General features: G+C 34.3%; 1 long non-coding RNA gene across 4 annotated transcripts; it reads right to left on the reverse strand.

Moving 5' to 3' along the window:
* Positions 1 to 1,177: 1,177 nt before the first annotated feature.
* On the reverse strand, positions 1,178 to 10,278 carry LOC104903112 (uncharacterized). Of its 4 annotated transcripts, none has more exons than XR_008967502.1 (4): positions 8,952 to 10,236; positions 8,335 to 8,378; positions 2,422 to 2,486; positions 1,178 to 1,355 (listed from the first exon to the last, which is right to left on the reverse strand). It is a non-coding gene; the product is annotated as an uncharacterized LOC104903112 (long non-coding RNA). The 4 variants fall into 4 exon arrangements; XR_008967501.1 differs by lacking the exon at positions 8,335 to 8,378 and having other exon boundaries at positions 8,952 to 9,038; positions 9,609 to 10,231; XR_008967500.1 differs by lacking the exon at positions 8,335 to 8,378 and having other exon boundaries at positions 8,952 to 10,234.
* Positions 10,279 to 12,300: the final 2,022 nt, after the last annotated feature.

Consider the following 12,300-nt stretch of genomic DNA (forward strand, 5'->3'; position numbering starts at 1 on the left):
GAAGCTGAAGATGGTGGAGACCTCCTTTCCTCACGTTTTGCAAACTGTTAGCAGTTTGTCTTGTGATTCCTGTTCCAATTTAGGCCACATATAGATGGATAAGAGGTCTATGTTATAACCAACCTTCGTATTGCTTGATTCAACTAGATTAGGATCTTTTGGCTCCACCACATGTTCATCTCCAAAAACCCATGCCATCTTTTCTACTCATCTGACTCTTTCATTTATAATAAAAGCTCCCTTGTCTTCTTCTATGCCTTTGAAGGTGAAACGATGACCTAAACAATCATCATCAAATTCAGCCACCATATTTGAATATGCTTCATTATTTATTTTGATTTTTTGAAATGAAAACGTTATGCTAGTATGATATGGCTGTGCTTCTTTAAATAATCAGCCAATTTGTTCAATGGTTATTTTTATAATAACTTTTGGGTTCAGTTAATAGTTAAGTACTTTTATTTACCTCCTTTTTCAAAAAAAATTTATACTTTTCTTTAATTGTAATTTGTTTTAAAATTATCAATATATTGACAACTCTACGACTTTTCATTAAGATTAATTCCTTGGGTTTATTGTTCATTTTATGAACAATGAACGATATTCAAGCTCACAATTTGTTAATGCGATCTAGATGTATATATATAAAGATCAAAATGAATAATAGGATAAAAATTACTTCATTATGAAATAATAAAGCTTAATCATGAAATATCTCTAAGAAGATATTTATTAACTAAATTCAAATAGATACGTAGTTTCCTAAGGATTATCCCATCTACACACTATTACTAGAATTACTAAGACATTTAAAACATTGCTTGATCTATCAAGCACTGAGATGGGCGAAACTAATAATGATTTGTGGTTCCTCATCTTCATCAACATCAGGATCATCATCATCTAAGTAATCTTCACCCAGGAACATAGGGATGCTTCCTTGTCACATACTTTCATCCCATAATCGGCAAGTACACTTATATTATTGTATGAGTTTTTTGAAACTTATATATCTTCTACCAATTGGATTACTCTATATATTCTGTTGAACACTGTAACACCCCGATAATTTTCTCTTTTCAGAAATACCCTTATAATATAAAAGTAGAGAATTACCCAGGTATTATCCCGTGTGATAACATATCGGCTTATTCAGAATTTTGTAGCGGAAAACATATAACTAAACTTTAAACTTTTATTATAAATAAATAAATAAGTATATAGAAATCAAACAATCTAAATGAGTCTACTCAAACAAACTTAATAAATTATGTTCCTACTAATGCAGAAAAAATAAAATATACTAGTTACACATTCTCTCCATTGCAGATTCCCATTGATGCACATCTGCGAACCTGTATTGTCAATGCTTTAATGAATATGCTCACCAAAATGGGTCATCACAGGATCAATAAGGCAATGCCATGATGACAATCACAATCAAAGTACGTAATCAGCTAAGCTGATTACTACATACTAAAACATAAGCAATCCTAACATGATACTTAATAAATAACATGCAGGGATAAATAATAATATAATCATATAACATTCTGCATATAACTTTAACTGAACTAAACTCTAAACATCTTTTTATTACTCAAATGGAATAGTTATTGGACTTGAGTTGTCTTATCTACTAATGCCCTCACCTAGGAAGACGAAATACGGGTGCTACTAGGCACTACAACGCATTTTAGAACCTGCGATATCGATGAACTTTTGCTAAATATAAATAGGGATGGTGATCGATCCATCTCCTAGAAAAGGACATGGGCTACCACCATGTACTCCAACTCCTAATGTCCAACTCTAGACGTGCACCAGTCTAAAGTCTATAAATATCCTCGTTACACTTTACGTTCTTTACAAGTTATTACTTGTTATGACACACATACAAGTAACACAGAACTACAAAGCAAACATGCACAACTGAACTTATTTTATCTTACGATTTAATAAGTGATCACAACTTACAATCCAAGACTTACTTTCTTTTGATCTCAACTTTCTTATTTGTTGAACCTAGCCAACAATGAAACTTACCTTTGAAAAGGCATAACTTATCAACTTACCAAATAAGGCCCACAATCCTCATAAAGTAGTGAAAATAAAACTTGTAAGGGAACACATGAATAAATATGATTCGATCTCAATAATTATATTAATTCCCCCATGTGAATTAATAAATAAAGTATCCATCCACATGCTTGCATTTAATCCATACATTCCATACAAACATGACAATCTTTACTCATAATAAATCTAATAATTAACATGCTTGCACACAGGCATAAAACATGTAAAAAACAATCATACTAGAAATCACATATGAACTTATAAAGTCCATATACATGATACTAAAATGTCTTTCTCCTTAACTCATGATACTACTCACATAGCACACAGGCATGTACGTACCTTGTGTAAACTAGTCGGCAGACCACTTTTAATTCTTTAAAAGTCTCCTACAAAATATTCTCCGCCTAGAAATTAATATAAACTAAAATCAATACTCTTAAATAAAAGTACAACAACTTTAAAATATTTAAAAATCCCCTTTAAATATATTAAAAAGTTAATTTTTCTATCAAAACTTCAATTACTTTTAATTCCTAGCATAGTACTATCATACTAGTAATTAAAATTCTTAAAACTCCATTAATAAAATCTTTTCTGAAATTCCAGCAACTTATAAAATCATAAAACTTTTTTTAAACATATGTAAACATGGTTAAATTCATAATCTAAACCAATCTCATAGTATACAACATGCTATTATGGTTTTCTAGTAATTAACACCATAAAAATCCATGCTTTAATGATTAAAACTTCAATCTAACAATAATAAACCAATCTGAATTTTTATTCTTATAATATATATGATATATATATCTAGATTATTTATTAAAACAGTAAATAAAGATTAATAATCATGATTAACATTAAAATAAAGCATAAACACATAATCTTTAATGGAATCTTGAGGCAGAAAAAAAGAAATTAACCAATGGCGCCGAAACAGAGGACCCACGACAGCAGCATCGGCGCACGAATCTTGGAGATTTTGAAGGCTTTGTGACGTTTCTTGTTGAAGAAGAAAGGTTACTTGAAGAAGAAGAAAGAAAGAACTTGGAAGAGAGAAAAAAAAACCGTTAAGGGAGAGAGAGAGAATGTTGTGTGGTTTGAGAAAGAGGAGAGAGAAAATATTATTTGTGTGGGGTAAAATAATTGGTTATTAGGATATTTATAAGAAGGCTTCCTTTTGGGCTTAGGAAAAGGAGATTGGGCTCAATTAAAATTGATGATGATTAGGATAAATAATTTAGAACTCCTAATATCAATATAACTCCTTTTTCCTAATCTACTTAAAATTGGATTCCTCAAGTCCACTTAGACTTCTTTTCCAATATAAATAAGTATTTAAAATTTTATCAAAGCATGCTTAATTAAAATATTTTTAACTTTCTTGATTCCTTAAAATAATTTCATTTGACTTTTTAAAATAGTCAACCTTCTTTAAAATGATCAAATCATTTAAAACTGAATTATATTTAAATATAAATATATAAATACTAAAATATATTTATAAAATCCTTTAAAATTATGGGAAATTACAATCTACCCCCCTTAAAAGAAGTTTCGTCCCGAAACTTGACAGAAAGACTCATATACTTTCAAAAGCTTGAACTCGTCTTTTTCAAAAGTTTAAAAGAATTGTGCCACTTGTGCACACTTTTGCTAGCTTAAAATACTTGTGTTACTTATGAACATGTTTTCTTATGCGAATAATCTACTTCTTTAGCACTAGCACGTGCAAATTGCCCAACATAGGCGTACATATGCATGAAAATCTCACAAAATAGACAACGAGAGCGAAATTTATCGCATTCTAGCCCCCTTAAAGAAAACGAGTTACGCCCTCGTAACTCACCTTAAGGAATAAGTTTGGATACTTCTTTCTCATATCATCTTCGGCTTCCCACGTTGCCTCTTCAGACTCGTGGTTAGGCCAAAGTATCTTCGCGATGTGGATGTCCTTATTGCGTGTACTACGCACTTTCCTGTCGAGAATCTTGAGAGGTTTTTCCTCATACGTGATGCTACTATCGATCTGAATTCATTCAGGCTCTAGGACATGACGCTCAATCAGGGATATAGCGCTTAAGTTGGAAAATATGGAACACGTCAAGCATCTTCTCGAACTCCATTGGCAATGCCAATCTATAGGCTACTTTCCCAATTCGCTCTAAAATCTCATATGGGCCTACATACTTAGCACTTAACTTGCCCTTTTTCTCAAATCTCATGACGCCCTTAGTGGGTGATACTTTCAGGAACACCTTATCACCTATGGCGAACTCATCCTCGTGTTGTTTCAAGTCAGCGTAACTCTTTTGCCTATCTTGCGCAGCTTGGATTCTATCCTGAATTAATCTGACATTTTTTACGGTTTCCTCAATTAATTCTGTCCCTAAGACTAAATTTTCACTAAAGTCATTCCAACAAATGGGACTCCTACATTTCCGTCCATATAACGCCTCAAAAGGTGCCATCTTAATGCTCGTATGATAACTATTATTGTAGGAAAACTCAATCAGATCTAATTGGTCCTCCCAACTACCTTAAAAGTCAATTACACATTCTCTCAACATGTCCTCCATAGTCTGGTTAGTCCTCTCTGTCTGACCATTAGTCACAGGGTGAAAGGTTGTACTCATTTTCAATGTTGTCCCAAGATTTAATTGGAACTTTTTCCAAAATTTCGAAAGAAACCTAGAATCATAGTCAGAAATGATATCTTTTGGAACTCCATGTAGTCTCACCACATGCCTAATGTAAGTCTTAACAAGTTGCTTCTTTTTCCATGTCTCCTTAATAGGTATAAACACAGCGGATTTAGTCAATCTATCCACAATAACCCAAATAGTGTTATTTCCACTCATCGTTTTAGGTAAGGCAGTCACAAAGTCCATAGAAATAGAATCCCTCTTCTATTCAGGAACTTCTAAGGATTGAACCTTATTCCCCATGGGTCTCTTATGATCTATCTTCACCTTCTGACAGGTTAGGCACTTAGGCACATACTCAACTACCTCTCGCTTCATATTTGGCCACCAATAGATAACCTTAAGGTCTTCATACAATTTATCACCCCCAGGGTGCACAAAATATGGAGTATTATGCCCCTCATCCACAAGACGTCTCTTAAGGTCAATACACTTCTGTGGTACACACCACCTCCCTTTAAACCTTAGACTCCAATCATCACGAATCTTAAAGTCAGCTTCCTTACCTTGCTTAATTTTCTCCTTGATCTTATCTAGATGCTCATCCCAACTTGGCCCTCTTTGATCTCATCAAAAACTGACAAACCCAAAGAAAGAGCGCTAAATTTTGCCTCACTTTACCCAGGATTTAAGATCTCTAAGCTCAGCCTTTGCATATCTCGGCACAACTCCTCAGGGACTATCAAGGCACTCAAGCTATGACTCGATTTTCTTCTCAAGGCATCAGCAACCATATTTGCTTTCCCCTCATGATATTGGATATCTAAGTCATAATCCTTACTTAACTCTAGCCATCTTCTTTGCCTCATATACAGGTCTTTTTGGGTGAAAATGTACTTCAAGTTCTTATGGTCTGTGAGTATCTTACAAGTCGTTCCATAGAGGTAATGTCTCTAAATTTTCAATGCAAACACTATGTCCACTAACTCTAGGTCATGGGTAGGGTAATTAGCCTCATAAGGTTTCAAATGACGCGACGCATACGCAATTACCTTCCCATTCTGTTGTAACACACATCCTAGAACATTTTTTGAAGCATCACTATATACCTCAAATCCCTTATTCCCATCAGGCAGGGTTAAAACAGGTGCAGAGGTTAAACGATCTTCCAAAATCTGAAAGGCTTCTTCACACTTTTCACTCCACTCAAATTTTGACCCATTTTTCATCAAGTTGCTCATAAAGCCTCGCTATCTTCGAGAAATCTCTCACAAATATCCTATAATAGCCAGCTAGACCTAGGAAACTTCTGATATTAGACACACTCTTTGGGGTTGGCCACTCACTCACAGCTTGAATCTTAGTGGCATCTACTAAGACTCCTTCCTTGGACACATAGTGACCCAAAAATGCTACTTTCTCCAAAAGGAACTCACACTTAGAGAACTTGGCATATAATTTATTTTTCCTCAATTTCTCCAAAATGATCCTCAAGTGCTCATCATGCTCAGCCTCATTCCTCGAATATATTAGTATGTCATCAATGAAAACTACTACAAACTTATCTAGAAACTCATGAAAGATCCTATTCATTAAATCCATAAATATAGCAGGAGCATTGGTTAACCCAAATGGCATTACAGTGAACTCATAGTGACTATAACGCATTCTAAAGGCAGTCTTAGGTACATCCTTATCAGCTATTCTCATTTGGTGATATCCTGCACGTAAGTCAATCTTTGAGAAGACACTCGCTCCCTTCAACTGGTCGAATAGGTCATCTATTCTAGGCAAAGGATATTTGTTTTTGATGGTTACATTATTCAACTCCCTATAATCCATACATAGCCTCATGCTACCATCCTTTTTCTTCACAAAAAACACGGGAGCTCCCTAAGGTGATGCACTAGGCCTAATATAACCTTTATCCAATAGTTCTTGCAGTTGCATTTTCAGCTCACTCATCTCAGGAGGTGTCATTCTATAGGGTGCCTTAGATATAAGTGCAGTTCCACGAACTAAGTCTATGGTGAACAAAACAGCTCTAGCAGGTGGCATACCTGAAATCTCACTTGGAAACGCATCCATAAACTCGTTCACAATTGGAACATGCTAGAGTTTTAATTCAACTTCCTTACTCACATCCTGCACACTATAGAAGAATAACTCACACCCACTTTTCACCAACTTCCTCACTTGCATAATAGAAATAACTCCAAACTTCTTGGGTTTCCCAAAACGTCTATAGGAGGTCAATTTTCCTAAAGGGTTTCTTATCCCTACCTTCTGGATCTCACAATCGATATTGGGCTTGTAAACACTTAACCAGTTCATTCCTAGAATCACATCCAGGTCTCCCAAATTAAATTCTATTAAGTCAGACGGAAATACACAGCCTCCTATCTTCAAAGGCAGATTTCTAAACAACTTGGTACACCTTATGATTTTTCCGGTTAGAATACTAATAGACAAGTCAATTTCTTCATAATCTACTCACCCCAGACTCTTTAGGACAGATGATGATATAAAAGAATAAGTTGCCCCCGAATAAAATAATGTTTTAACAAGGACTGAGTTAATAGAAAAATTACCAAAAACTACGTCGACAGATTTCTCAGCCTCCTTTCGACTCATCACGTACATCTTTCCCGCAGGCTTACACTGGTTGGGGTGCTCACTTGAAGGCTAACTATAGTTCCCTTGATTACACTGATGTCCTCGAGGCTTAGGACCTTGGTTTCCTGACTGGTTGTTACCTGATCTAACCTGATTACCACTCCCCTAGCTTTTATGTTCCTTACCATGCTTAGAGTAGGACTCGTACGTACTCCCTATGACCCTTCTTTTGGCAGTAGTTACTAATCACTAGCTCTCCCTTATAGTCTTTCCCAGGATGGCAACGAAGAGTTTCCTAAATTCTTGCTTTGAGATGAAGGATTTAGGATGTTATTCTTGGAATAAAGATTACTAGAACTTCATATGGGATATCTTTAAATCATTCTCATTATATTGAGAAAATATTAAAGAAGTTTGATCAATTTGATTGTGTTCCTTTGAAAACCACATATGATTCTAAATTCATTTGAAAAAGAAAAAGATGAAGTATATCACAAGAACAATATGCAAAAATAATTGGTAGTGTAATGTTCTTGATGAATTATACTATACCTGATATAGCTTATGCTGTTAGTAGATTGAGCATGTATACTCACAATCCTAATCGGAAGCACTGGGTTCCCTTGATTAGATTGTTGAAGTATCTAAATGGCACTACCAATTGGGGTCTACATTATCAAAGGAGACTGTAACAGCCCGCACTTCCGAGCTGTTAGCTAATCATACTTACCATTCATTAAACTCAATTAACACTTAATAACCTAAAATTAACTATTTACTCGCAGCGGAAACAAAACCTTTTTACACGATCCTGGACCTGTGGGTCAAGGCCCACAACACATCATCCTCAAAACCAATACCTGATTTTATAATACTTTACTCGATTCCCAAGACAATACAATACTTAAACATCATATAAGAACTTAATATTCAACAATTATATATTCTAAATCTAACTTCGAATCTAATTTAATTTCCATCTCTTAACTGAAAACTTTTTCTCTTGATTCATCCAGAAATCCGAACATACACCTGCAAATTATAGAGGAAAAATACAAAACAAAAACAAAAACTAAAATGAGCGAAAAACTCAGTAACTTTACTTCAGCCCGTCAGAACGGTTTTGGTTCGTAAACATTTTTCATATCAGAAACAAACTTGGTAATTGTTCGGAAATAATTCATCTTTTAAATGCATCGCTGGCATAGCTTAATCACATTACATAAATCGCTGGCAAGTACAGGCTTATAACATAACTTAACATAATATTCGACCTTATCTAGTCTTAACTCATATACGAATCATTTTACTCCACCTGTACCTTGCCCACTATTCATCTCAGTTCATAACTAAGCCAGCTAAAACCATTTCGAAAACATTTTCTCATTATCATACTCAAATCACATTTCTAGAATACTTCATAGTTTCCGAACAATTCCAATAACATAACCAAAATATTGTTCTTTCATAACCATCAAATATCAATTCACAATTAACTTATAGATATGCATCTATAACCATGGCCATGACTATAAGCAATGTATGATATTGAAAACACAATATAACATGGGCATGTAAATTCAGTTTGCTGAACATAAAGGTTACCTCAACCACAACTAATTCTCAATTAATAACTTCCAAGATCATAGATACTCGATCATCGACTCTGGCTTGAACTCCACAATAATTCACCTCAACAACAATAATTATCATTAGAATAGTGAATACACCTTATGGCTTAATTAGAAACCCATAACTTATTCGATTAATATTTTTATAACACTTCCATATACTACTAATTGAACACCCATATATATATATATATATATATATATAATATTGATCACTTTAATTTAGACACCAACTAGTCAAATTGCAATGTAAATTCTAAAAACCTTCATGACAGATCATTTCCTAAAGCAATAAAGTACTTCTTGAACCAATTTGCCCACATGAGAGTAAACCAATCAAAGAAAAACGTATTTCTGTAAACAAGATCATCAATTTACTCTTATAAAACTCACTTGAATCCATTGAAAAGAAATACAGTAAGTTAATTATTTGGAACATGACTTCTTCTTAAAATATGATCTAGTAACTAACTTAATCAAAATCAGAACTTTGAATTGGAAAGCTTTAAAATAAACTATCTCTCTGTACTAATCAAGGAATAAAGATTCAATTTTTAGAACATAGTTTTCTATTCATAACCACTTGAACTTGATACATAAAGAAAGAAAGAAAGAGAAGCTGAACTAAAACCTGCACCAATTGGGTTTATGTGAATCAGGATTCTGAAGAATGAGAAAAACACCAACAATAATACCAAGAAGCAGCGTCCACAACCAACATCACAACACGGCCGACCACAACAGCAACACACCAGGACAACGATGACAACTCGCCGGCAACGAGCACTGAAAACAGTAACAGCATCGACAGAACAGAAGGAAAAAGAAAGAAGGGTAGCAGCCCAGTTGATGGTAGTGGCAGCGCCACAGCACCAGCAGAACGCCGACAAAGGCCTACCGACGGAGAATGAGCACAGCAATAGAATTTGAGAGGAGAACAACTCTTTGAGAAAGAAAATGTAAGAATGAAAACTGAGAATTGGGGTTTTCTTTAAAGTTTCTAGTGCTGAATCAAAAGAATTTTTGAGATGGATTTGCTAGTTATAAACTTAAGCATCAGATTAAGTATTGGAAATTTGACAACTCAAGTATTTGAGTTTTGTTGTCCTCATTTTGTTTGGACACGATGACAGAGATCAAAGGAGAGAGAAGAGTTTATTTGAATCTTTGTATATTTTTGACACCTAACTAAGTTGAGGAAGAGTACCATTTTTTTTTTTTTTTACTCAAAATACCAATCCTAAATCATATAAGCAAATACCATATAAAAGATAGTTTTCCTTTTGTCTTAAAACACTAAATTCCTTTAAGAAAATCCCGTCAACTTATACCAAAATATCGTAATTCATTTAAGATAAATAATTAGCCCTTAATTAAATCTGCTTAAAATACACGGGCTATTACAGAGACCATGTATTCTTGAAGGATTTTGTGATGCTAATTGGGTGTCAGATAATGATGAGATTCAATCTACTAGCGGTTATGGTTTCACTCTTGCTAGAGGAGCTACATCATGAAAATCATCAAAACAAACATGTATTGCCAAATCTACAATGAAAATGTAGGGGTTTGTAACAGTACAAACTTGATTAACTTACCTATGTAAATGTAAGGGTCACGCCCAATTCCCTATGAGAGTCCAAGGCTTAGGCTCTCTAGAGCATTCATGACAATCCAGGTCAATTGTGGGGCACCTATATTATATTTGCGAGAACGTCTCTTGATTTTAAAAAGGTTGAGTGAGCAATTATGCTTTGCTAACTTCGTGAAAGGTTCAAAGAGAAATCTACCTCTTACGACAGTAAGACTTATTTGTATGCACTGAGTGTCAATTAAAGTCCATAAAACATTGATACTTCAAAACTCATTATCTATTGCCCAGATCATCTGTTTTCAGCCTTGATTCTTTCTGTTTTCTTCTTTTGAATCATGTGGGAGATTGTTGGAGTTTAAAGAAGTTTTTTAAGAAACTCAAAAGTTTGCTTCAAAAGAATGTGAAGAGTCTCTTGTCCCACATTGAAAGAATAAAAGAAAGTATAAAGGTTTATAACCATTACTCTTCCTCTACCCTTTGAGTCGTGTAGCAAAGAGACTTTCAATGGGTATGTGGTGAGTGGAGTTACCACACGCGCGTGCCTGCCCAGACTGGGCCAGGGCCATGGGCCATGGGGAATAAACTTAACTTAACTAAACATCTGGGTCAACATTCTGTCAAATTTATGACCGTTTTAAGCCAGTATTAAGTTATCGTTTCTCCCTTAATGTGTCGTTATTCCTAATTGGGAAGTTCTACATGGCGGCCTTCTATTTTGAGTTTTTCTACTTGGTGGTAGGCCAAAAAAAATTTTACATCAAGTGACCTTCAACTTTAACTAATTGTATTCAGTGACCTTAATTAACTTAAAACCTAGCTAATCATAATTTTAAGTAAATTTACTAACTTACCCTCTAGTTAATTATCCTAAAACCCAAAAAAAAAACCCTCTCCTATTGATTAAAAATCACGTTTTCATTCTCAAACTGAAAACTCTCTCTCTCCTCCACTCTTCTCCCTACCAATCCATCCTCTACCTAAAAATCACGTTTGATGGCTTGCAGCATGATCGTGTTTGAAGAGATTGGAATTATTATCCGTAATTTATCTAATTGAACAATTAAAAAAGAATCCCCAAATTTAACCTAGAATTTCCAATTCTCACATAACAACGTCTTCCACAAAAACTGTGTTTTATGATTGAGTCGAAGGTGAAGGGAAATGGAAAAGGTGAAGAGAAATTGGGCCGATTCTTCCACAAAAATCGTGCTTTTCAGGTTCTGAATTTCATTTTTTTTCACTCATTTCAGCTATATTTTTAGTATCATAATCATTTAGGTGAATGTAAGTGTTTATTTTTTTTAAACTGTCATTTTGTTTTTGGCTGATAAAATGGATGATTGTTTGGATTTGGAATGTGGTCTGAATTAACAATATGGATGATTGTTTGGATTTGGAATCATTTAGGTAGATGTAAGTGTTGTGTAGGAAGTGGCGCAAAGAAAGACAACCCAAGAAGAAAAAAGAAAGAAGCAAAAGATTTTAGGGACAGAGGAAATACAGAAGCAATCATATGCAAAAAGATTTCAAGCTCAGTAGACAAGCACAGTGCTCAACTAATTTTTATTCTTAGATTCATCACACAATCTGCACAGAAAAATATGCATAGATTCTTTTGATGTAATTTCTGCATGTAGATTGATGATATTCCATAAATCTTCCATTATTCTATATACAGATTCCAATTAAAACTTTTCAAAAGCTACTTAAGTTTGAAAACAAGCTCAAG

The sequence above is a fragment of the Beta vulgaris genome, chromosome 9 (assembly GCF_026745355.1).
Source record: "Beta vulgaris subsp. vulgaris cultivar EL10 chromosome 9, EL10.2, whole genome shotgun sequence".
Classification (NCBI taxonomy): domain Eukaryota; kingdom Viridiplantae; phylum Streptophyta; class Magnoliopsida; order Caryophyllales; family Amaranthaceae; genus Beta; species Beta vulgaris.